This window comes from Pelodiscus sinensis, chromosome 14 (assembly GCF_049634645.1).
Source record: "Pelodiscus sinensis isolate JC-2024 chromosome 14, ASM4963464v1, whole genome shotgun sequence".
Classification (NCBI taxonomy): domain Eukaryota; kingdom Metazoa; phylum Chordata; order Testudines; family Trionychidae; genus Pelodiscus; species Pelodiscus sinensis.
Genome location: NC_134724.1, coordinates 30,439,037 through 30,464,535, shown reverse-complemented (window position 1 = coordinate 30,464,535; position 25,499 = coordinate 30,439,037). Strand labels below are relative to the sequence as shown.

Below are 25,499 nucleotides of genomic sequence, written 5' to 3'. Positions count from 1 at the left end.
ACGGGCCTTCAGACAAAGTTGGAGGGTGGCCAGCTCCGTGTCCCCAGAAGGGGTGGGACCAAGAGCAGAAGGGGCAGGGCATAGGGTAGTCAGCCCTAGCATCACCCAGAATGAGGATCTGCCATCCCCCAGCCCTCAAAGATGAATGGAGCAGAGCTCCCATGGCAGTTCAAAGGCACCTGGGGCTCTGGCCACTGCCAAAATGGAATCACCTGTGGCCAGGAACTCTGGGCCCCTTTGAAACACCAGGCCTTGGGGCAATTGCCCCTTCACCACCACTCCTGTCAGTGGGCCTGGCAATACCCAATGTTCACAGGCGTGCCTCAAAAGAAAAAAATGTTACTCTCAAGGTGAGCTCCTGAGCTAGTATAAATTGGCATAGTTCCACTGAACCTAATAAAGATCCAGGCCCCAGGTGTTTAATCTTTTAAGTCAAGAGTTCTTCAAAAATAATTTTACTACTGTTTGATATAATACAGTAATTTAAAGCACATATCTCTTTAGGTTTTTTTCTTTCTGAATATTCTACATTTGTTCTGTTGCAGATACATAAAATATCTCACAGCTGCAAGTTTCATACCTGACTGCAAAGATACCCACCCACTTGAGGCCTATCACAACTTCTATCTCACATAAACCTGGAATACCTCACTGTTATTCCTGTAAATCATTGACATCAGAAATGCAAAACTTGAAACTAAAGATAAAGCTGCATGCAAGATTAAAGAAACAGATCAGTTCACGTTTGCTCCTGTTTTGTTGCATCCCTCTCCCTCTGCCACAGCTTGAAAGCAACCATTGCCCTGCACATTTGATTTTTTGGCAGATGAGAAGAAAGAAAGATGTTCCAATGATTTAGGCACTAGCTTAGGACTTGGGAGACTGCACTCAACTCCCTACTCTGCCATAGATTTCCTGTGTGACCTTAAACAAGCCACTTAGTTCTCTATAAAATGGGAACAAGAGGACTTATCTACCTCACTGAGGTATTGTGAGGATAACAAATTGCAGATTCTGAGGTACTCAGATTCTATGAGAATGAGGGCCATATAAGTACCATACATAGTTTTCCACTTGCCCCTTTTTTAAGTCACAGTTCTCTTTTATAAGTTTCATAACATTGAAAGCTACTTAAGGTATATACAATAGGATATGGGCACCTCACGGTCTGTAATGGATTTATCTTCACAAGTGCTATTATCCCTATTTTAGACCCAAGGAATTTAGGCACAGAGAAGCTAAGTGACTTGTCTTAAACCCAAATAAGAAGTTGACAATACAGCAAGGACTTGAAGGGACCACTGGACCATCCTTCCAGTCTCAAAACAAACCAGAAATAGCTTTGTAGGTGACACAATGTTGTGATATGGGGTTCTCTGAGAGTGCGTGGCAGGGACAAACTCAGGAATCACTATGTTGCACTCGAACACTAAAACATGATGGTGATTTGGAATGACTAGAAATGTTATTGTGTCATGACTGTGAGGAGGGGTCAAAAAATGAAAAGCCCATCACTTTGGTACATCAAACAAGCCCTTACACTATACACACTGCATTGCCACATTATGAAGTTTCATGGGTCCCCTAAAATGACTGCAGCACACCTCCCTGAGGGAGCATCTGAGAATATGGGGATGATTGTGGAAATGCTATAACGCGGCGAATTGACAGAACAGCACAACACAAACATCACCATATTGTCATGCGACAGAGAGGGGCAAAGTTCAGACACTTAGTCATATTAAAGCTGCTGTATTCACTCACCAATGTTGGATTAGGGCAGGACATGGCTGCCCATCCTTCCCTTGCATCCTAGCAACCTCTCTGCTGGCTGTCTCTGCTCGGCTTTTTAATATGATTTTACTGCTGGGATAGCTGTATGCAAAAGATTCATAGAGTGCAGCTAGACAGCCTGGATGTCCATCCGTCGCTTCCTGCTGCTAGTAGAAGCCAGGTCCTCTCCCTTTCCGTTGGGCCTGCTGCCACTAGGCCTGGTAGATGGGAAGAAAACGGCTGCTGAGAGTTGTTGCCAGGACGCTGTCTCCATAGAAACCTGCAGCTCAATCTGAGAGAGCCAAGATTCTCCTAATAAACAGAAAGTGAGAGAGAGAGACTTATTTATAGGAGGCAAATATTCACACACCCTCCAGGAACCAGAACAAATCCCTTCTTATCACCGTTTCCTCACAATCTATTTCATGGCAGTGTCAACGCCTTGAAGAACAGGGAGGGGAAAGACCCAGCAAATAAAAACCTTATTCCATATGTTACAGCATGAATGACTAACAGTGACGGATTTTAGACACAGTATTGGGCCAACTATAAATGCAGAGACTGTGGCGAGCCTGCATTCTGTTCAATACAGTCTGCTGAGTGCCTGCTTTAATCAATCCTTTGCTTGACAAAGGTGATCGATTTAATTGGAATTACTCCAAGTTCCTAATGGTGTAAATGAGATGAGAATATAGATGACAATAGGGATTTTTCCCTGAGTGTATAGAAAATCCAGGTTGAATATAGGGCTGTCAAACTGCCAATCTGAATCAGTGAGAAGTTCAAAAATTACCTACATTTTCAGTTGCTCTCAAAGCTAGTGTATTGTTTTTGTGCCTGTAAAACTGCAAATGCCTCTGTGTGTGTGTGTGTGTGTGTGTGTGTGTGTGTGTGCGCGCGCGCCCACAGAGTGTACATGTACCTACATCTGCATGCACTAATCAGCTATGGGAAAGAATAGCCAGCAAAAATTAACATTGGGTCTGCTTCTGCTCTGGTTTAATGTTGATGTCAATCTGCTGATTTCATCACAGTTGTAATGGTGCAAACCAAAAGCAAGTAAAATCAGATCTGATTCAGCAATCCCAAAAGTAAGTCTTAAACATTTGCTTTTGGCTGAAATCGATATCAAATCCCACTACTGCTGCCAACAGAAATCATCACAATTCTAACCATCTGGTGTGTCTGAAGGTTAAATAGCTTCCTGACATGCACATACTTTTATATAAAAAGTAACTAAGGCTCTGAATCTAAAGGGCATTCATTGCGCTCTATTTATATTAAAAGTCAACTACACCTCAAAGGATCAAGTCTGAAGGTAATAGTAACTCATGTCTGACAATCATTGGCCCTAATTACAAGTGTTTGCAGGATCAGGCAATACATAATAGAACATGCTTACTTTATGCACATAAGGAGCCCCCTTGCTTTCTAAGGCTACGTCTATAATGCTTCCTTCTTGCGCAAAATCCTATGCAAATTAAGCACAGATTAGCATATTGCTGTGCTTCATTTACATAATTAATTAGGGGCCATTTTTGTGCACGAGCCTTTTGCGCAAAACAGAGCTGTGTAGATGGCTCCTTTTTGCGCAAAAACCCCCTCTTGCTCAAGAGCCGTTCTTCCTGAAAAAATGAGGAAGAATGGCTCCTGCACAAGAGGGGTTTTTTGGGATGCTGTGAATGAATGCTGCCAGTGTCACCCTCATCTAGTTGTATAGAGCCAGGTGAGAGCTGCCAGATTAAAGGCTCTTTGCTTTGTGAAAAAGGACTTTCGCGTATTAGTTTAAAGCCTGCTACCCATTCATTTCATTTGGTGTCCTCTAGTCCTTCTATTATGGGAACTAATGAAGAAATTTTCTTTATGCACCCTCTCCACACCACTCATGCTTTTATAGACCTCTATTATATCCCCCCTCAGTCTCCTCTTTTCTAAGCTGAGAAGTCCCAGTCTCTTTAGCCTCTCTTCATATGGGACCTGTTCCAAACTCCTGATCATTTTAGTTGCCCTCCCCTCTTCCACCCTCTTTCTTCCCCTTTCCCACCTCCTTTTCCCAGTCTCCCCCAGTTTTGTTCAATATAGAGAGTTTCTATTTTTGAACACACGTGTCCTTTATTTTGTACATCAGGAAGGGGGGCTAGGGAGGGTTAAGTGGAAGGGGGGGGAGGGAGGAATGGGGTTCGAGCCCCCGATGGGGAGGACTGGGGTGGCTCTGCGGGCTCCTTGGGGTGGAAGCTCTCCTGCAGCCCCCCGATTGACCCCACCTCCCCGGATGGCAGCCTGCGGCAAGTGCAGCCAGGCTGATGGCCGAGTGCTGTGATGTGCCGAGTGTGGGCACTCAGGGCACTACAAGCCAGGACTGCTTTGCTGTCCCTCATCAAGTTAGACAAGCGAGCGGGGAACCCCTGAGAACTGTCTGTCCGGGGTGGGGGTCGGGTCCCTTTAAGCACAGCCCTTGGCTAGCCTGAGACAACAGCTCCACGCTCTAAGTCCTAATCTGATGCCCTGCCGGCACTGCTTCTGGCCAGCCTTAACTTCGGTTCAGGGTCCACTCAATGTGTACATTCTAGTTCGAATTAGCAAAATGCTAATTCGAACTAGTTTTTAGGTCTAGATGCACTAGTTCGAATTAGCTTAGTTCAAATTAACTAATTCGAATTAAGTTAGTTTGAATTAGTGCTGTAGTGTAGGCATACACTGTGTGTGGCTGTTGCCTGAGGTATCTGAGGCTTGTGGTTAAAGGGACAGACAAATACACCCCTGGCTGGCCGGTTCTCAGGCTGCTTGCTTGCCTGCCTCACTGCGGGACAGCAAAGCATTTGTGTCTTGGAGTGCTTTGGTTGCCCTCACTCGAGACATCATAGCACTCTGCAACATGGAGACAGAGCTGCCCCTGGGCACTCTGGTGCGTCTCGTGGATGCGTTGCCATCAGCCTGGCTTCACCTGCTGCAGGATACCATCCGGGATGTCCATCAGGGCGCTGTCGGTATCCAGGTAGCCCTGCGGGAGAGCGTCCACCCTGAGGAGCACTCAGAGCCTCCCTGGTCTGCCCCACTGGGGGCTTGTGCCTCATTCCTCCCTCACGTCCTTTCACTTACCCCTCCCTAGCCCCCCTTCCTAATGTTAAATAAAATACATGTATTTTCATAAATGCAAACTCTGTTTATTTCACAAAACTGGGGGGGGGGGGGAATGAAACCCTGGTGAGACTTGGAAAAGGAGGTGGGAGACGGGAGAAGAGAGGGTGGGAGAGGGGAGGGGGACACCTGAGAGGAGGGACCTGGAAGGGTGAGGCAAGGGGAGGAAGGGGGAGGAGAAGTTCAGGGTTGGGGGTCTTGTCGGCCCTCCTGCCTCGCAGCACTGTGTGTGCAGGGGCATCGGCGTCCCTTGGGGGGAGCAGGTGGGGCAGATGGATGGGGGGGCGGGAGGGAGGAAGAAGTGGGAGGGGGAGTAGGACTGAGAGGAGGAGCAAGAGCTGGGGTGGCCACTGGGGCTGGAGCGGCAGCAGGCACCAATCTCCGCACCAGGGTCTGCAGGTGATCCTGTATGGCACTGCCCTGGGCAAGCAGCTCCCTCAAGACCCTCCCACTGCAGCTGCAGGTCTTTCTCCACCCAGTGCTCCTGGCAGCGGACCTGCCTAGCATCTAGTACCTGGTGCTGCTGGTAGTACTCCTCCAGGGGGCGGGTCATCCTGCTGGCCCAAGTGCAGGAGGCTGTCCTGGGCGGGGTGGTGAGCACTGCACTTGCGGCTAGAGCAGGTGTGGAAAAACCTGAGACATTCTCTGTTATCCCTAGGGACACAGTGGGTGAAACTCAGCCCCCCTCTGCAAGGCGAGGGTGGCAGGTCTCCGTACCATCATGCCCTGCTATCTCTGGGAGAGTGAGCTGGCCCGGGACTGCGCCCATGCCCCTGTGCTGTATATAGTGGGGGGGGAGAAGGGGGAGAGGGGAGATGTGCCCTGCCTCTATGTAGAGGGGGCTTCTGGAGGGAGGGCATTGTGCAGTGTCTCTCCCAGGGGTCAGGAGCATGTTGTGTGCCTTCATACATACATGCGTGCGGGTAAGAGACCAGGGCCCCCGTGTGGCAGGCAGCCGAGGTCACATCCCCCAGCTGGTGCAGCACATGCACAGGTTCCTGCATGATCCATGGTCAGCAAGGCCCACTTGCGCAGTCCCTGGGCTCCCTCTCACCCCCCCATCCCCTCCCCGCATAAAGGGACAATGATGGCACTCACATGTCGAGGCCTCCCCGGCGTCGGACGACACAAGTGACAGGCTTGCTGGCACGGCTCTGGATTCCGGGGTGCGCAGCACACTCCCTCCAGGCTCCTGGGACTCCCAGCCATAGTCCTCTTCCTCCTCCTCCATGTCCTGGTCAGGGCCCTTGGCCCCAGGGTCGATGACCACCGGGGGGCCCGGACTGTCTGATCCCCCAGGATGCGGTCTAGGGCATCAAAATACGGGAAAGGGTCTGGGTCTGCCCCTGCTTGGGAACCACCCGCTGCAGTCCTGGCATAGGCCTGCGGCAGCTCTTTAATTTTTGTGTGCACCTGCACCTGCACATGTGGCTTTTGGTGGCCAGGCTGTCCGCCATCCTTCGGTAGACGGCCGCGTTCCTGTGTCTAGTGCGGAGATCATGGACGTTGGAGGCATCCCCCCAAACCTCAATCAGGTCCATGATCTCCGCACTGGACCAGGATGGTGCCCGCCTTTTCCATCTCCTGGCAGGCTCCTGGGAGCTGCCAGACTTGTCCTAGGGAGTGGTGGAAAGCTGGCTGGCACTGGGTTGCTGGCTCATGCTGGCACCTGGGTCAGGGGCATTGCCTGCAGGCTCTGGGCTGGCAGGCTTGCAGCTGGCACAGGCCCTGTGGCCAAACGGCCTCTGCCCCTTTAAGGGCTCCAGGGCTGGAGGGGGAGCAGTAGAGTTTTCCTGGTTTGGCCCAGAGTGGCCCCCAGGGGGAACTGAGAAGGGCTGGATGCCAGCTAATTCGGACTAAGCGTCTACACAGCGCTTATTCCGAATTAGCTAATTTGACTTTGGCGTTACTCCTTGTAGAATGAAGTTTACCAAACTCAAATTAATCGCCCCTCTATTTTGAATTTAATTTGAAATAGCGGTTTGCTTGTGTAGATGCTATGGAAGTTAATTCAGAATAACAGCTGTTATTCCGAATTAACTTTGCAGTGTAGACATACCCTCAGGCTGTGTTGTAGTGAGACAGCAAACATCTTGCATGATACTTTGCCTCCTGGACCACTAAATCCATTCTACTTTTGCAAACATGTGCTGTTCTTGTGGTCTATCAGTACAGAGGACCGACGCTCTATGCAGGTCTTCTGAGGGTAAATTCATTTCACAAATAAAGCACATTTCTTTTTCTGGAGGCCCCTTGTCTTCATCTCTTAAATGTGTGAATTTCCTCTGCAGTTCATGAAAGTGATCCACAGCCTTCTGAGGTCTTTTATTTTTTCTCCTTGGTCCTTTCAAGTTTGGTCCTATAGAAATTAATTTAGCAAGATTTGTACTGTCCATTGTTCTTGTTCAAAGTCTTTTCAATACCATCTTCATAGGCATCCAATAGCCTAGGCAGGGGAAGGTCTCAAACCACCAGGCCTGGCCCTGTCCACACTGAGCCCCCAGAACTCTTGCTGTCGGCACTCTGGGGACAGAGTGTTGCTGTCCCCAGTATCTGCCCTCCTTGTGCTCCGGGGCCAGGGAGGCTGGAACCACGCAGCCTCCTCCTTCCACCATGCTCTGGGAGCTGGGGGGCTGGAGCCACACGGCTTCCTTCCTTCCTGGGGCTCAGGGCTGGGGAGGCTAGAGTGTGTGTGCTTGCATCTTCCTCTTTGTTCCCGTGCCTCCTCCCCTCCCTCAACGTGTTAGCGCAGTGCAGCTTTGTGACTTACCTCCAGCCCCACTGACTTTCCTGTGCTCCCAGTCATAGGGTTTGAAAGTCAATTGAGTGTATCGCATACATGGATTTCACGTAGACATTCAGATGTTATAGAGTAGGTGATGTTGGTGTTATCACAAACCAAAGAGCTGAGGCTGAAAAGCAAGTTCCGCTGAAGGTGGAGCTAGGGACCTGCCTCCCACAGCTCTAGCTGTATCGACCACCCATTACCATCACCATCATCTAATCTGCATTTGTTTATGAATATGGGAAGTGCATTGACTTTATGGAAATGTCTGATATTTTCTGCTAAAGTTCAATAGCCAGAACTTGCCAGCTGCCTATACCGGCCGCTTGAATTTGCGCAAGAACACTGACGATCTAATGTAAGATTGTCAGTGTTCTTCCGCAAATACTATGCTGCTCCTGTTCGGGAAAAAGCCCTCTTGCGCAAATGTATTTGCGCAGGAGGGCCAGTGTAGACAGCTAAAAACTGTTTTGCGCAAAAAAGCCCCGATGGCGAAAATGGCAATCAGGGCTTTCTTGCGCAAAACCACGTCTAAATTGGCACAGATGCTTTTCTGCAAAAACTGCTTTTGCGCAAAAGCGTCCGTGCCAATCTAGACGCTCTTTTCCGCAAATGCTTTTAACGGAAAAACTTTTCCGTTAGAAGCATTTGCGGAAAATCATGCTAGTCTAGACATAGCCCCAATGTTTTGCTCTCCCCAATCTTTGTAACAGAATTTAAACTTAACATGGTTATTTAATTCACTTATGCTTTAGTGCACCAACATTTTCAAAGCATATGGTGTTTGTTAATTAACTGCTGCTTCAGAGGGCGCACAAGAGGACAAACTGTTTTTATGGAAGACCAATTAAAATGTTGCAACTTCGAATGCCTACATTAGCCACCCTAGTTCGAACTAGGGTGGCAGTGTAGACATACCCAATGATATTACTTTTAAAAGTGGTTAAATAAATAGAAAGCAACTGACCACATTTAAAGATCATTTTAAGTAGTTTGTTGGGGTTTTAATTATTGTTGATCATATCATTAGAAATTAGAAAGACTGTTGTTTTTCTTTCACATTGTGAAAATATTGATTAATGGGATTATTTTCACTCAAACAAAATCAAACAACTCCACTTTATAAAGAATGCTACCTTGCCAACCATCATTGTTATTTTACCTAAACACTACTTATTTGATGTTGCCAACAGAGAACATGAATGTATTTTTGTGTGCTCCTACAATAATCTTATTTTTGGATAATAAAGAGATAGATTGCAGTCTTAAAAGACAAATTTAGGCAACTTTCCCTGACAAGATTAACAACATAAACAATAATAACCTTTAATGAAATAGGACTGACCAAATAATCCAGTCAGAAGTGAAGACTCATTTTACTTAGCAACAATATAGGTAAAATTTTTAACTTAATAACTTTGGATTGGTATTCATGAATGTTTCCAGGGAGGACAAAAGGGCAAATTGTATTTGTATTTACAGTGAAATGACTCAAGGTTCAGACACTATGGAAATCAATGGAGGTTCTTGAGTTTTATGCCACTGGAAATGAAAGCACAATTTTGTATAAATTGAATTCTGCAACTAATTTCAATGGGACAGGAAACAGTCCTCTGGATATCCCTTAATCAAGTCCAAAGTCTCTTTAAGTGAAGATACATGATTATGCTCTCAATTATATAGTGTAGAACCAGAAGAACTCCATTGATTGATATTTTCAGGGGAGCTGACAGACTTGCTGGGCCCCTGGGCAAGGTAGGGGTGGAGAAGGTGGTTCCATGCTTCCATAAGGGGCGGGATTAAGGGAGCCAGCCTTCAGTGCCACCCAGAGTGCAATGCAATGTGCCTCCCTTCCCCAGAACAGCCTTCTGAGCTGCCCGGAGTGCACAGTGTGGTTAGGGTTGCCAGATGGTTTCAACAACAATACCGGACACACTTGACATTACATCACAATATACATTACATCTTGTTTCGAAAATACTGGACATTTATATTTTCTCATTTATATTTTCTCAATTTGTTTCCTGAATAGAAAGCTTAAATACTGGACTCTCCGGTTCAAAACTGGACACCTGGCAACCCTAAATGTGGTGCTCCGGCAGCAATTTAAAGGGCCCAGGGATTCTGGCTGCCACTATTGCAGCCAGAGCCTCAGGCCTTTGTGAACCTCCAGGCCGCAGGACAATTGCCCCCTTTCCTTTCTGATATCAACATGCCCGGTTATTATTATTATTACCTATTGTTCCAGTAACATCCAAAGACCCTATTTGGCTATGCACTATATAAATGCATAAGGAGCAGTCTTAAAGCTAAACTTGTGTTTAAATATGTTTCCTGAATAGGTGTGCTTTCCTTCAAGGCCAGTACAGGCAGTCCCCGGGTTACATGGATCCGACTTACATCGGATCCCTACTTACAAACGGGGTGAGGCAACCCCACACTAGCTGCTTCCCCCCAGCAGACCAGGGAGACACAGAGCGGCTTTTCTCAGGTGTGGGAGAGTAAAACTGAGCTCTGGAGAAATGTTTGGCTAGAGTTTCCCCTACAATATGTACAAATTCAACTTAGGGACAAACCTACAGTCCCTATCTTGCACGTAACCCGGGGACTGCCTGTAGTAGGCAATAAGGGAGGAATTCAGAGGATGGCAGAAATGAGGTCACATGATTACACTGAGTTACAATGTGGAAAACCTGATTGTTCCAATCATTTACATGTTTTTAAAATGTACTACATTTACATCTATACTTCATTTGTGTTGTGAGCAAGACATGAGAAGTCATTCTTCCCCTCTACTCTGCGCTGATTAGGCATCAGTTGGAGTATTGTGTCCAGTTCTGGGCACCACATTTCAAGAAAGATGTGGAGAAACTGGAGAAGGTCCAGAGAAGAGCAACAAGAATGATTAAAGGTCTAGAGAACATGACCTATGAGGGAAGACTGAAAGAACTGGGCTTGATTAGTTTGGAAAAGAGAAGATTGAGAGGGGACATGATAGCGGTTTTCAGGTATCTAAAAGGGGTCACAAAAGGAGGAGAGAGAAAATTTTCTTCCTGGCCTCTGAAGATAGAACAAGAAGCAATGGGCTAAAAATGCAGCAAGGGAGGTTTAGGTTGGACATTAGGAAAAAGTTCCTAACTGTCAGGGTGGTTAAACACTGGAATAAATTGCCTAGGGAGGTTGTAGAATCTCCATCTCTGGAGATATTTAAGAGGTTAGATAAATGTCTTTCAGGGATGGTCTAGACCAGGGGTCTCCAAACTTTTCAGCCCGAGGGCCGCATTAACTATCAAACAGCAGTTCGGGGGCCGACTACACACTTGAGGTCCAAATAAAAAACAATCAAAACATGGATGTTGTTTTTAATTATTTATTTAATATTATTTTATTCAGTTATTATTTAATAACACATTCATACACTACACATGAACACCTGTATTAGTGTGAATGGTGAAATTGTTTCCTGGATGCCAAAATAGCATACATTTCTGGCTTTAGATTTGTTGTCCCTAACATCAACAGTGACCTGAGATTATCATCGGACAAGTTTGTTCTCAAATTGTTCTTCACGTATTTCATTCTTGAAAATGTTTGTTCACACAGGTATGTTGTTCCAAAGATTGAAAGGTACCTTGATGCAAAAGTTTTGACATTAGGAAAGTCTTCCTTGGGCAAAAACTGGTAAAAACCCACCAGTCCTATTTTGAACTTGTCCCTAAGGAGGTCATTTGCTTGCAACTCAATGACTTCCAGCTGCAGTTCATCTGGGAAACTGGCCACATCTGCTTCAAATGGGTTTTGAAACAATCTCACTTCTTCTGCCTTTGAATCCAAAAAGGTCTCCACGGGCCGGATGAGAGGGCCTCGCGGGCCGCATCCGGCCCCCGGGCCGTAGTTTGGAGACCCCTGGTCTAGACAGTACTGGGTCCTGCCATGAAGGCAGGGGACTTGGACTCGATGACCTCTCTCTCAAGGTCCCTTCCAGTCCTAGTATTCTATGATTCATTTATTTCTATATAACTGAAAACAGCATTTAGCCATCTGTTTTTAGGAAAAAAGTTGAAAGGTATTAAAATATACAATTATTCTTTGAAAAGCAAAATCAGGCAAAAATACCCTCTAAAGTTTGCTGAAACAAAAAACAGGACTGTGTAGCACTTTAAAGACTACCAAGATGGTTTAATAGGTGATGAGCTTTCATGGGCCAGACCCACTTCCTCAGATCAAATAGTGGAAGAAAATAGTCACAACCATATATACCAAAGAATACAATTTAAAAAAATGAACACATATGAAAAGGACAAATCACATTACAGAACAGAAGGGGGATGGAGGGGGGGGGAGAGAGGGAGGTAAATGTCTGTGAGCTAATGATATTAGAGGTGATAATTGGGGAAGCTATCTTTGTAATGGGTAAGATAATTAGCGTCTTTATTCAAATTTGCATGTAGAGTGTCGAATTTAAGCATGAATGACAGTTCAGAGGATTCTCTTTGAAGTACAGTCTTAAAAGGTCTTTGAAGTAGGATGCAGGTAATCAAGTCGTTGAGACAATGTCCTTTCTGGCTGAAGTGGAAAGAAACTGTTTTTTCTTTGTGATCCTGTCTTTTGTTTCAGCTGCACCAGACTAACACGGCTACATTTCTACCACTACTCTAAAGTTTGCTTAATTTATACCATTTGATTTTTCTATGATATAACTTATAGATCTCTAAAAATAACAAAATGTGTGGTTTGCAAACTGAAAATCTTACATTTTTGTTAATTATTAGAAGCCCTACTTTAGCAGTTTTCAATCATTTAAATATTAATAAAATGATTCTAATTAATAAAACACAAAAGTGTGGTTTGCATAGTGGAAAATTTGTTCTAAATATATTTCAAGAACTTTTAACAAGAAAGCATAAGTGCATATTTTACACTGTCAGCTTTAACTAATTAAAAAGCAGACAGGGCAGTGCCTATTACACGAAAACTTCAAATCTTTTCCAGATTCAGAGTTCCTATAAGAATATTATCCATTGAAACATCAGTGTACGTTTAGATTGAAAGTAAAGCAAAAGTTGTATTTTGTAATATTTTCAAAAGTTTAGAAATACGTTCTTGGCAAAAATAGTTAAAGCCCTAAATATTTCAGGGCTTAGTCCTGCTATATGTTAACCATCCTGGCCCTTTTCCATCAAAGCAGTTAAACATATGCTTAACATTAAGTCAATGAGATGATTCATTCACTTAAAGTTAAGATCATGTTTAAGTGTTTTGTTGGACCAGGGTAACTGCACTCAGCACCTGGCTGGACAAAGTACATGGTGTTTAAGTGAAGAAAATGTCTCTTGTGTGGTCAGATCATGTTATTTCATTGGGGGGGAGAAGGGAAGGAGGACTGGAAATACAAATGAAAAGATCTCAGATTTGTATGATAATGAATAGGGAAGTAAATTCTCATTTTAAATCCTGGTTTCACTCATTCATTGGAGTAGGAAAACATTCCTTTCCTCTAGGGTAGTGGTTCCCAATCTTTTTGATACTGGGGACCAGTAAAGCCATTCACAAGCTTTTGAAGGACTAGTAACATTTATTTGCATATTTATTAAGCAAATTATGAATATGCAAATTAATCGTGTCACTGGCCCTAACTGTCTGGTGGGTTGTTCTGCCCCCCCCCCATCCTCAGCCCCAATCCCGGCCAGTTTATTGGCCAGTGCCGGCTCTCCCAGCTGTGTCTGGTGCCGGTTGTTCTGCATTGGTGCATATTGCTCACGGCGCATTGTTCTGCCCCCTCTTCTGGCCCCAATCCCAGCTGCTTTATCGGTCGGAGCTGGCTCCCCCGGCTGCATCCAACACTGGGCATTCTGTGTCCGTGTACCTGGTGCCCGGCAGGTTGTTCCCCCCCTCCCCCAGGCCCCAATCCCAGCAGCTTTATCAGCCAGCGCCGCATCCCCTGGCTGCATCCGGTGCCGGACGTTCTGCATCGGTGCGCATGGCACCCGGCCTTCTCCCTGGGTCCTAGCACCTGCCGGATCTAGCCCTGCCACCTGGGAGCATGCCTGGCAGAGACGCCATGGTAACAGCCTCTCTCCCAAGAGGGCCGCGCTCAACAGTGCGGTGTGCTGCTACCCCATCACAGAAATTAATAGGATCGTGCGTGATAATTTTTCTAAGGACCAGTATTTTTTTTCTAAGGACTGGTACTGGGCCACGGACCACACTTTGGGAAACACTGCTCCAGGGTGTTATGGTCAGTGTGGTAAAGACACTATCAACTATCCTTTGGTTTTTTCATTGATCAACATTTAAAAAAAAAATCAAGTGTGTGACAGAGTACCTTTAAAGAAGTGTATCCTGTATTATTTGATTTAATTTTCCTTGTAACCTGCTGCCCTGTGGATCATTCTGAAGGCTTTATAGATAACAGTTGCCCTGTGCTCTGAAACTCATTGCCGCAGTTTTTTTTTCTTTGCAATGAAAGCCCAGGGTTAGTGGGCTCGAATCTCTGGATCCTGGGTTTGTAAGTCCATGGCTTGAGCATCCACACTCAATGGTGATCAGAGGCTTAGAATATCTGGACCTGAGCCCCAAACCTAGGCTCCAGCATCCACACTGCAGTACTCAGATCCAAATCAAAATCATCATATTACAGGATTCCTTGGACCCTCCTCAATTGTCATTACTCTGGTTCATTGTGCAGTGTAAGAAAATTTGACTATCTACTCCCCACATCACAGACAATTGTCACAGTCTCCCAATATATTCTGCCAAGTCATCTTAGGTCTGTATGCAGCCAGCATCCAGAGCCAGCAACGTGGAAGAGTGATCATTTGAAGAACTTCTCTTGCATAGGCTTTCATGAAACAGGCAGACCGTCTATGAGACACCAGTGGATATTTCAACAGTGTTTTCTCATGTACTAAAGACCTACTGAATACTCAAATTAGCTGATGCTGCTCATGGCTCTTGGGATAGCTGCGTATATGCCCAATGTAGACAGGTGCTTCTGAAGCAGGGCCACAAGCAAAGACTAATGAAGTGTTTCACAACCTTTTTTTAAAAAATATATGAAGTACCCCTTTTTCAAAAAAAATTATAAGTACCCCTAGTATCTACAGTTTTCAGACACACTTTTTTTTCTACCATTGCAACACATTTGTTTAAACAATTTAATCGTACCCGGGTGGGCAATGAAATTTGAGTGTAAAAAGTGCAAAAATAATAGGGCGCTGTAAAACTTAACAAAAATTCAGTTCTCCAAATTGCAATTATATTAACGTACCCCCCAGACTTCTCTTGAGTACCCCAAGGGTACTCATACCACTGGTTGAGAAACACTGGTACTGATCACATTGTCATGGTTAAGCACTGGAATAAATTGCCTAGGGAAGTTGAGGAATCTCCATCACTGGAGATTTTTAAGAGCAGATTAGACATTAGTCTAGATGGTACTTGGTCCTGCTGTAAGCAAAGGGGACTGGACTTGATGACCTCTCAAGGTTCTTTTCAGTTTTATTATTTTATTATGACCCTGGATGATTAGCAGTGAATCCAGAATTTTCACATGAAGGCTATGTCTACACTGCCAGGGAGCGTTTCTGAAAAAAGATATGCGAATTGCAAACCGCAATTTGCATATCTTTTTCCACTTGTTTTTTTGGAAGAGGCTTTTCCAACATTTGGCCTGTCTACACAGGGCCAAAAGTCAGAAAACCTCCTCTTTTGGAACATTGCTTATTCCTCGTAAACTCTTCAGTCTAGACATAGCTGAAGAAAGCTACATTTCTGAAGCTTTCGGAGCAATTTATATAGGCAGTCCCAGGTTACATGGATCCGACTTTCATCCACATACAGAAATCGGCATCCGCAAAATGGTTGGGTTGTCCCAGGTACTGCAGCTGTGAAAGAGCAGAATGTGAGGCCACTGCTCCCAGGAGCTAGTGCCACACACCAGCAACTCCCTCTGGCATGATTGTACTACTTCCAGCCCTGCCCTTAACACTTCCACACAACTGGATCGCCTATTTGGGGTCTATACAGCCCATCCAGAGGACAGGGCTTGGAGTATGGCTGAGGGTGGCACTGCTTCACTGGAGGAGCTGCCTTGCTCCTTGGAAAAGATGACCCCATGATCTGCTCCTTTCACTGCTGTGGTTCCAAGGAGAGCCTTGCGGTTCAGCAGATACCAATTTATATTTGCATCTATGGAGCTCTAGTCATGGAATATTTTTTGTGAGGAGGATGGGTAGGATGTACAAATAAGGGTATGTCTACACTGCCACCCTAGTTCGAACTAGGGTGGCTAATGTAGGCATTCGAACTTGCAAATGAAGCCCGGGATTTAAATAACCCGGGCTTTATTTGCATGTTCCCGGGCGCCGCCATTTTTAAATGCCCCATAGTTTGAACTCCCTGCCCACAGCTACATGCGTCACGGACTAGGTAGTTCGAATTAAAGCTCCTTACTCCTCCTGCAATGAGGTGGCAGTGTAGACATACCCTAAGAGTTAAAATCTACCTTCGCCACTGACAGAAAATGGTGTATCTACTACCCCAACATACAGTGATTGTCAGAACTGTACCTATGGGTGACCTGACTGATTATGATCTGTAGGAGCATTGATTGCTGAATACGGTACTTATGAGTGAAATAACTGATCATGAACAAGGGAGCTTGATTGCTGTGCATTGTACTTATGGGTACACTGACTGATTATAAGCTAGGGAGGAGAGTGTCAGGCATGAACTGTGAATTTACTGTATGGACTGATGTAGAAACAATCTTGACTAATTGGCTACGTCTACACTGGCCCCTTTTCCGGAAGGGGCATGTTAATTTCAGCGATCGCAATAGGGAAATCCGCGGGGGATTTAAATATCCCCCGCGGCATTTAAATAAAAATGTCCGCCGCTTTTTTCCGGCTTTTAGAAAAGCCGGAAAAGAGCGTCTACACTGGCCCCGATCCTCCGGAAAAAGCGCCCTTTTCCGGAGAATCTTATTCCTACTTCATCTTTATCTTATTCCTACATAAACTTTGAAGTAGGAATAAGATCCTCCGGAAAAGGGCGCTTTTTCCGGAGGATCGGGGCCAGTGTAGACGCTCTTTTCCGGCTTTTCTAAAAGCTGGAAAAAAGCGGCAGACATTTTTATTTAAATGCCGTGGGGGATATTTAAATCCCCCGCGGATTTCCCTATTGCGATCGCTGAAATTAACATGCCCCTTCCGGAAAAGGGGCCAGTGTAGACGTAGCCATTGTGTTTTAATACAACATCCTAGTTGTCTCTTATTATGTGTTTATCTTTATTATTTGAACTACACATTATATAATGTGATACAGTAATAGTACCCAACATGCTTACTAAAATAAAAGCCTTTTTGTGAATAAATAAAATAAATTATTAAATCATTGCCAGGAAGGGCAGCTACCTAACTGCATACCAACATACGCGCAATAAACAAAAATCAAATTAAATATTTGCAAATTGAACAAAGTACATAAAACAAAGATTGAACAGCACAAACAGCAAACATAGGACCAACAAATAAATCCCCTAAGTGTACATGTTCTCTGCTCGCCCGCCCCCTTTCTCCTTCCCCTTTCTTCCACATGTAACCCCCAAGGAGATTGCTTGGATTCCCGGGGCTTTGTCTGCTGGCAGCTCAGGGAGAGGCACTCTGAGTTTGCCTTGGCTCCCCCTCCCTACCAGGGCCAGAGTCTGCCTGGCAACCCACAGGGAGTGAGATGCCCCTCCCAGGGGGAAGGAGAGACCATTGTTGAGGGGAGTCTGGAGCCAGCCAGGAAAAGGGGAGGACTGAGTGTGTGGGAGCTAGTAAGCCCCCAGGCCTGCATGCAGGGTTCCCCCTGAGAGCTAGCCTCTAGGGACCTGAAGGCAGGATCCCTCAGCTGGGTTTATGTCTCCACTGTTGATTCCCAGTTGTGGAGTTTGCTGGGAGGCTTCCCCAGCCAGGCGGAGTTGGCTCTCCAGCTCCCTGGGTGAGAGAGTCACTGCATGGTCAGCTGGGCTCTAGCAGCAAGTTCAGGGCTGCTGCCTGCTGTGTGGGTCTGGAGGCTGGCCTGGGAGGCTATAGTTTTGAATTTTGGTGCAGTTGTGTGGTCTGCATCTTGAGCCCTGCACCCCTTCACAGTGAGGGGAAATTCTGGGACCGAAGCAGCCTGGTTCCTGCTTGAAGAGGACCCCTGTGAGAAGAGAGCAGCCCCTTTGCAGAGACTGAGTCATCTCTCAACCTGAGGCTCATTCATGGAGTGTGTGAGTGCACCAATTTTTAGTTAGTAAGTCAGGGAATTTGTTTGGGGATTTTATTACCTGCAGTATATTAAACTGTGGAGGGATTTGCTGCCTTCTCCCATTTGTGAGTCCTTTGGGCTGTACTGGACCTAGTCAGCCCCACTGCTAAACCTCTGCAGAGAAGGATTGTGTGGTCAACAGTCATCAAGGGCCCCAACAAAGTACGCGTACCAACGGGACACTAACTTCACAGTTGCAGGGCACCGGTGACCCTAAAAATAATGTTTTACCCTGTTCTGTTATAATTGTCTCCTGTTTAATATAATTGTGTTTATTATAGTGTATGTGTTTGTGTTATTTTCTGGGAGTCTCCAACTATCTGGCGAATACGTGGGGATTATCCTGGGCTAGAATTTTCCTCCCAAGCTGCCCTGGCAACCCTGCTAGGAAGGAGTGAGGGGGGTGGAGGCACCGCCAAGTACATCAATCAGAAAGAATAAAATTGAGTAGGTGGCGGGATCCAGAAGAACCCAGACCTATCCATCCGAACCTGAAAGGAGATTGGCTCTAAAAGAAGGTAACCAGGTGGAGAGGGGGGCGCTACATTGGAGGCACCGCTGGGATCCCGTCTTTTAAACTCATACCTTATATACACTCCTGCTGTCTTCCTGGGATATTAAGTAAATTCCCAGTATGGATTATCAGAAGAGGCTTATAGCTTGGTGTGAGCTGGAGGGAGCTGACCCTGAACGCCACTTTCTGCTCACTAATGTACCCACTGAATGGGAAATTAGACAAATTGAAGATGAGATTGCTAATGTCAGAGAATGGGGAACCTGTGTGGTTCGGAGTCAGATGAAAGCACAAGGGGAAGCTACTTTATCTCTTCTTGTAGAGAGCAAGATTATACTGTCTACTGTAGTGACTCCCCATGTAATTCTGCCAGATGGAGAGAAGGACGGATGGAAGGTGACCATTCAAACACAATCACGTTTTCCCTCCCCATCTGCCCCACCATCTGAAACTAATGGTTTTCAGTCCAAATTGGGGAACTTCCTTATGCAGGAAGGGAAGACCATGACTGAATTAAGGACTCTTTTGGGAAGTAGTCCTGTGCCTCCTTCCAGTTCTACAGACCAAATAATTTTTGCTATGGGAAAAGCAATAGGGGAGTCCATAAAGACAGCATATGAATCAGGCCCTTACAGAAAACTGAAGTTCTTTTCAGGCATTAAACCTGTGCCTGTAGGGGAAGATGACTATGACACTTGGAGGCATCAACTAAATCAGGTGATGCAGGAATGGCAATGTAGCGAGGCTGAAAAGAGGAAACGTGTGGCAGAAAGCCTGCGAGGACCTGCAGGGAATGTAATCTGTGCATTAAAAGCCAGCAAGCCTGCTGCCACTGTTGATGACTATCTCTCGGCGATGGAGGATGCCTTTGGGAGCCTAGAGACTGGGGAAGACCTCTACTTTCAGTTTCGATCCTGTTACCAACATTCAGGTGAAAAACTATCTTCCTATCTTCACAGATTGGAACCATCCCTTCAACTGTGCATCCGCCGTAAAGGCACTGAAAGGAGCAAGGAACACCGAGTACGACTAGAACAGGTCATACGAGGTGCCATTTATGATGATTTTCTAATTATGAAATTGAAACTTGCAGACCGATTGGACAGTCCTCCAGAATTCCACCAACTGCTGCGAGAAGTCCGGGAGGAGGAGGAAAAGAGAACGGTTAGAGAGAGGAATAAGATCTCAGTGAGCCAGACCGTTGGTCCTCAGAAACTGAAGGATGACCTTTGTCTGCCTACCACTGAGGACCTCCATCAACAGCTCAAAACCCTGACAGCACAGCTCACTGAATTTATGACGAGTAAGATGCCTCAGGGGTCACCTAGCGATATTCTTCCACCAACTTTGACAGAAAGGAAGTACCCTCCTTTTCACCCAGGGAGAAGGGACCCCAACAGAGAACCTGTAAAGAAAACCTTGGTGACCCTCCCAAGGAACAAGAGATTCTGCTACCGGTGTGGCGAGGATGGGCACATTTCCACCCAGTGTGACAACCCAAGGAATGAAGAGAAGGTAACGCAACGAAAAAAGAAGCTACAGGGAAACTCCCAAGGATCCCAGTAATGGAGCATACTGGGAGCCATTACAGTCAGAGCTCCACTAAGTTGTGTTATGAACAGCCTTCCTGGAGCCCATTCCCAGAAGGATTGATAGGCCCAGCAGCGGTAGTTAATGTGATGGTAGAAGGGATTCCCTGTAGGGCCCTGCTGGACAGTGGATCTCAGGTCACCATCATTACTAGAGAATTCCATCGGCAATTCCTCCCTCAAGTGAAGATCCATCCTCTAGAAGGATTGGCAATATGGGGCCTTAGCAATGCTAGTTACCCATACGATGGATATGTACTAGTGACTTTACGTTTTCCTGCAGAACTGGCTGGATGTCTCCAGGATTGTGATACTCTGGCTTTGATTTGTCCTGAGACACAAAATTCTGATGGCATTCCCATATTGATTGGAACCAACAGCAACATGTTCCAATCTTTGGCCACACTTTGTGGTCGTTTGGGCCAGAAGACCCCAGATGTGGTTCGCCCTCCATGGAGAGAACTGACCCTGGGCTCATCCACAATGCCTTCTGACCATGATAGCTCTGACGATGAATCTTTAGGGAAAGTAGTAAGAGTATCCAAAGCTGTTTTGTCCATACCCCCACATGGTGAGATTGACTTGAGGGGAAAACTTGAGAAGCACAGTAGCAGCCTTCCTCATACAGTAATGATGGAGTCCTCTGATGGAGATAACCTCCCTAGTGGTCTGATGGTTCTAAGAGGTTTATTGTCCTTACCACAGCTGGAAGAAGCTGGCATTATGGTCAGAATACGAAATGAAACCAACCATCCCATAGCCATCAGGAGAGGAATGGTATTGGCACGATTGTATAGAGTAGAGAGTGTTATGAGCCCTGCAGCTGCAGCCAGAAAGCCCTGTAAGGCATTGGATCCTGATCTTTTTAATTTTGGTGATTCTCCTGTATCTCCCAGTTGGAAAGACCGGTTAAAAAAGCAGTTAAGCGAGAGACCTAATGTGTTCTCCACTGAAGAATGGGATGTGGGGTGTGCCCTTAACGTGGAACACACCATTCGTTTGGCAGATGACAGGCCTTTCAGGGAGAGGTCCCGAAGACTGGCACCTGCAGACATTGAGGATGTGAGAAAGCATATCCAAGAACTATTGGAAGCAGGAATAATTTCTGAATCCCGTAGCCCCTATGCATCCCCCATTGTGGTGGTGCGGAAGAAAAATGGGACTGTGCGCATGTGTGTGGACTATCGCACACTGAATAAAAGGACCATCCCAGATCAATACACTGTACCTAGGGTAGATGATGCCTTAGCTTGCCTAGCAGGAAGCAGATGGTTCTCTGTCTTAGATTTACGAAGCGGCTACTACCAGATCCCGATGAGCTCTGAAGACAAAGAGAAAACAGCTTTCATTTGTCCCTTGGGATTCTACCAGTTTGAGAGGATGCCCCAAGGTATCTCAGGAGCTCCTGCTACATTCCAGCGTTTGATGGAGAAGACAGTGGGGGATATGAATTTGTTAGAAGTGCTGGTGTATTTGGATGACTTAATTGTTTTTGGGAAAACTCTGGAAGAGCATGAAGCTCGACTAATGAAAGTATTAGACCGCCTGGACGCTAGTGGGTTGAAACTGTCACTTGATAAATGTCAATTTTGTCAGACCCGAGTAAAATATGTAGGCCATATTGTGTCAGCAGAAGGTGTGGCGACTGATCCCGAGAAGATTGAGGCATTAACCACCTGGCCTGTACCCAAAGACCTGAAAGCTTTACAATCTTTCCTAGGCTTCTGTGGATATTACCGCCGATTTGTAAAAAATTACTCCTCCATTGTGAGACCGCTCACCAATTTGACAAGGGGATACCCCCCAACGTGGAAGAGATCACCCCAACATAAGCTTGCAAGTCCTAATGAGAGGTATTTCAAGGTGAATGAACCATTTGGAGACCGTTGGACAGAGGAATGCAACAGCGCTTTCCATGCCCTTATTGAGAAACTCACCACTGCACCAGTGTTAACCTTTGCAGACCCTACCAAGCCCTATGAACTACACGTAGATGCCAGTCTTGATGGATTAGGAGCAGTTCTCTATCAGAATTATGAGAATAAATGGAAACCTGTGGCGTTTGTCAGTCGAGGGTTGACTGCCTCTGAAAGACACTATCCCGTGCACAAACTTGAGTTTTTAGCTCTCAAATGGGCTGTTGTGGACAAACTTCATGATTATCTATACGGAGCGACCTTTGTAGTAAAAACAGATAATAACCCACTTACTTATGTGCAGACCACGGCTAAACTAGATGCTACTGGTCAGCGATGGATGGCTGCCTTGGCTGCTTATGACTTTAAGCTGCAGTACCGTTCGGGTCAAACCAATGCAGACGCAGATGCATTGTCCCGTCGCCCTCATAACCCACTCGAGGAAGAGTCTGAGTGGATGGAGATACCATCTCCTGCTATTCGTGCCACCTGCAAGGCTGTAATAGGAAAAGTGCAGTCCCCTTATGTAAATGAGGAAAGATATGCTGACACACTGGGGTTGTCTGAGAAGGCTATACCTACCATTTATGCAAACCTCGTTGGGCTAAAGACTTTTGAATTGCCCCAGTTAACTCCGACTGAATTGAGAAGAGCTCAGTGGAAAGATTCAAATATTGGACCTGTGCTGGAAGCTGTAGAAAAGGGTGAAAAACCCATCTCTAAGGCTAACTTTTCCCCCGGCACAATTCTTCTCTTAAAAGAGTGGGATCGTTTAGTGATTAACAAAGGTTTGTTATTCCGGACCACCCAGACTGTAAAGGGCCATGTGCGGAAACAACTGGTCTTACCCCAAGAATACCAGGAGATGGTGTTGAAGTCTCTGCACGATGATCATGGTCACTTGGGGGTAGATAAGACTTTGGAACTGGTCAGAGATCGGTTTTATTGGCCCAAAATGACAGCATCTGTGGAAGACCACTGCAAATGGTGCTCTCGGTGTGTTAAGCGGAAGACTCTGCCAAAAAAGGCAGCGACTATGGTGAACATCGCTACAGATGCACCCATGCAATTGGTGTGCATTGACTTTTTGTCATTGGAGCCTGATAGAAAGAACCACTCAAGTATAATTGTAGTTACTGACCATTTTACAAGGTATTCCCAAGCATATCCCACAAAAGACCAAAAAGCCAGTACAGTGGCCAAAATTTTATGGGACAAATTCTTTGTACATTATGGTTTCCCGGCCCGAATCCATTCTGACCAGGGAAGAGATTTTGAAAGCAGACTAATTCGTGAACTTACAAAAACCCTGGGAATAAGGAAGTCCAGAACCACTCCTTACCATCCCCAGGGAGATCCACAACCGGAGAGATTCAACCGGACTTTGCTAAACATGTTGGGAACACTACATCCATCCCAAAAGACCAGATGGAGTGAGCATGTCAGTTACCTTGTGCATGCTTATAACTGCACTAAAAATGAGTCCACTGGGTTTTCGCCTTATTATTTAATGTTTGGCAGAGAAGCCAGGCTACCAATTGACTTATGTTTTGGGATATCCTCTGATGAAGCTAGCGAAACAACTTATCTCCAGTACATTCAGAGTCTCAGGCGTGACTTGCGGGAAGCTTACAGACTGGCCTCCCAAGCAGCCACAAAAAGCAACCTTGCTAACAAGCAGAGATATGATAGTCGGGTCCGTGAACAGGATCTGCAGGTAGGAGACAGAGTGTTAATCCGAAATCTAGGTCTCACTGGAAAACATAAATTAGCTGACCGGTGGAATGCAGACACCTACATAGTGGTTGATAAGCTACCAGACTTGCCTGTATATCGCCTTAGGATGGAAAATGGAAAAAATGTTTGTAAGACTATTCACCGAAACCACCTCTTGCCAGTGGGGCAGTTAATAGGTGAAGAGAAAAATAGTGAATGTGGTTCCTCCCGGCGACCCATTACTCGTTCAAGACTAAGGAAGAAAGTTCCTGCAGAAAGAACCCTTACTGCACAACTTGAATCTGCTGAGGAGGCAGACAGTGAGTCTTTAACCTCCTCTGGAGAAAATGATCCTCATTCACAGAGTAGCAGTGAAGAGGAATTCTTCCCCTATTATCCAATACCTCCTATGCTTCATGAGCAGCTATGTGAGGTAGAAACTGTTAGAGAGGGAGAATCTGAGCCTCCTCTAGCTCAAATACTTAACCCTGAAGCTGCACCCTTTGTACCCCCTCAGTCAACAATACAGCATGAAGAGGCAAGTGGTTTACCAGCTAGGATGGTTCCACCTGTAGAGGATGTGGGAGAAGCCATGCAACCTGCAGAGAGGGAAATCATTGATTGTCCTGCAGTCATTACTGCTGAGAACCCTGAGAATGAAGAAGCTCCTGTACTTCGACGTTCAGAACGAGAGCGAAAACCTGTACAGAAACTCACCTATGATGTCCCAGGGTCCTCCACCTCTGTCCCTCTGCATTTAGTAAATAGATGGGTGCGGGTGGCCTATTATTGTTTGTGTCTGATAGTTAACAATGGAGACTCCAAGGTTAAGTCATTTATTTAAATATAGTAAGAATGTTATTAATGTAAATTGAATAACAATTTAATGTTTAAATTAATATTGTATGTGGACACAGCAATACTTACTTATTGGCTAATGATATTTATTGTCAACTAAACAATGTATACTATTACCTGATGGAAAGGACCTTGCATGTTTGTGTTGTGGTTAAATGACCCTTGCCGAGGACGGCAAGAACTTTCGCACAGGGAGAGTGTAACCCCCAAGGAGATTGCTTGGATTCCCGGGGCTTTGTCTGCTGGCAGCTCAGGGAGAGGCACTCTGAGTTTGCCTTGGCTCCCCCTCCCTACCAGGGCCAGAGTCTGCCTGGCAACCCACAGGGAGTGAGATGCCCCTCCCAGGGGGAAGGAGAGACCATTGTTGAGGGGAGTCTGGAGCCAGCCAGGAAAAGGGGAGGACTGAGTGTGTGGGAGCTAGTAAGCCCCCAGGCCTGCATGCAGGGTTCCCCCTGAGAGCTAGCCTCTAGGGACCTGAAGGCAGGATCCCTCAGCTGGGTTTATGTCTCCACTGTTGATTCCCAGTTGTGGAGTTTGCTGGGAGGCTTCCCCAGCCAGGCGGAGTTGGCTCTCCAGCTCCCTGGGTGAGAGAGTCACTGCATGGTCAGCTGGGCTCTAGCAGCAAGTTCAGGGCTGCTGCCTGCTGTGTGGGTCTGGAGGCTGGCCTGGGAGGCTATAGTTTTGAATTTTGGTGCAGTTGTGTGGTCTGCATCTTGAGCCCTGCACCCCTTCACAGTGAGGGGAAATTCTGGGACCGAAGCAGCCTGGTTCCTGCTTGAAGAGGACCCCTGTGAGAAGAGAGCAGCCCCTTTGCAGAGACTGAGTCATCTCTCAACCTGAGGCTCATTCATGGAGTGTGTGAGTGCACCAATTTTTAGTTAGTAAGTCAGGGAATTTGTTTGGGGATTTTATTA

General features: G+C 46.0%; 1 protein-coding gene across 2 annotated transcripts in view; it reads right to left on the bottom strand.

Annotated features, from left to right (window-relative positions):
• FAM81A (family with sequence similarity 81 member A) overlaps positions 1-25,499 on the bottom strand; it is an 89,872-nt gene that overhangs the window by 36,497 nt on the left and 27,876 nt on the right. The window contains exons 2-3 of one of the 2 annotated variants that reach the window (XM_075897341.1): positions 6,010-6,218; positions 1,765-2,085 (exon numbers count right to left, since the gene is read on the bottom strand). The gene's annotated coding sequence lies outside the window, so the exon portion shown is untranslated. Of the gene's footprint in view, positions 1-1,764; positions 2,265-6,009; positions 6,219-25,499 lie in introns of those variants that run through there. The other variant, XM_006118901.3, reaches the window with a different exon arrangement.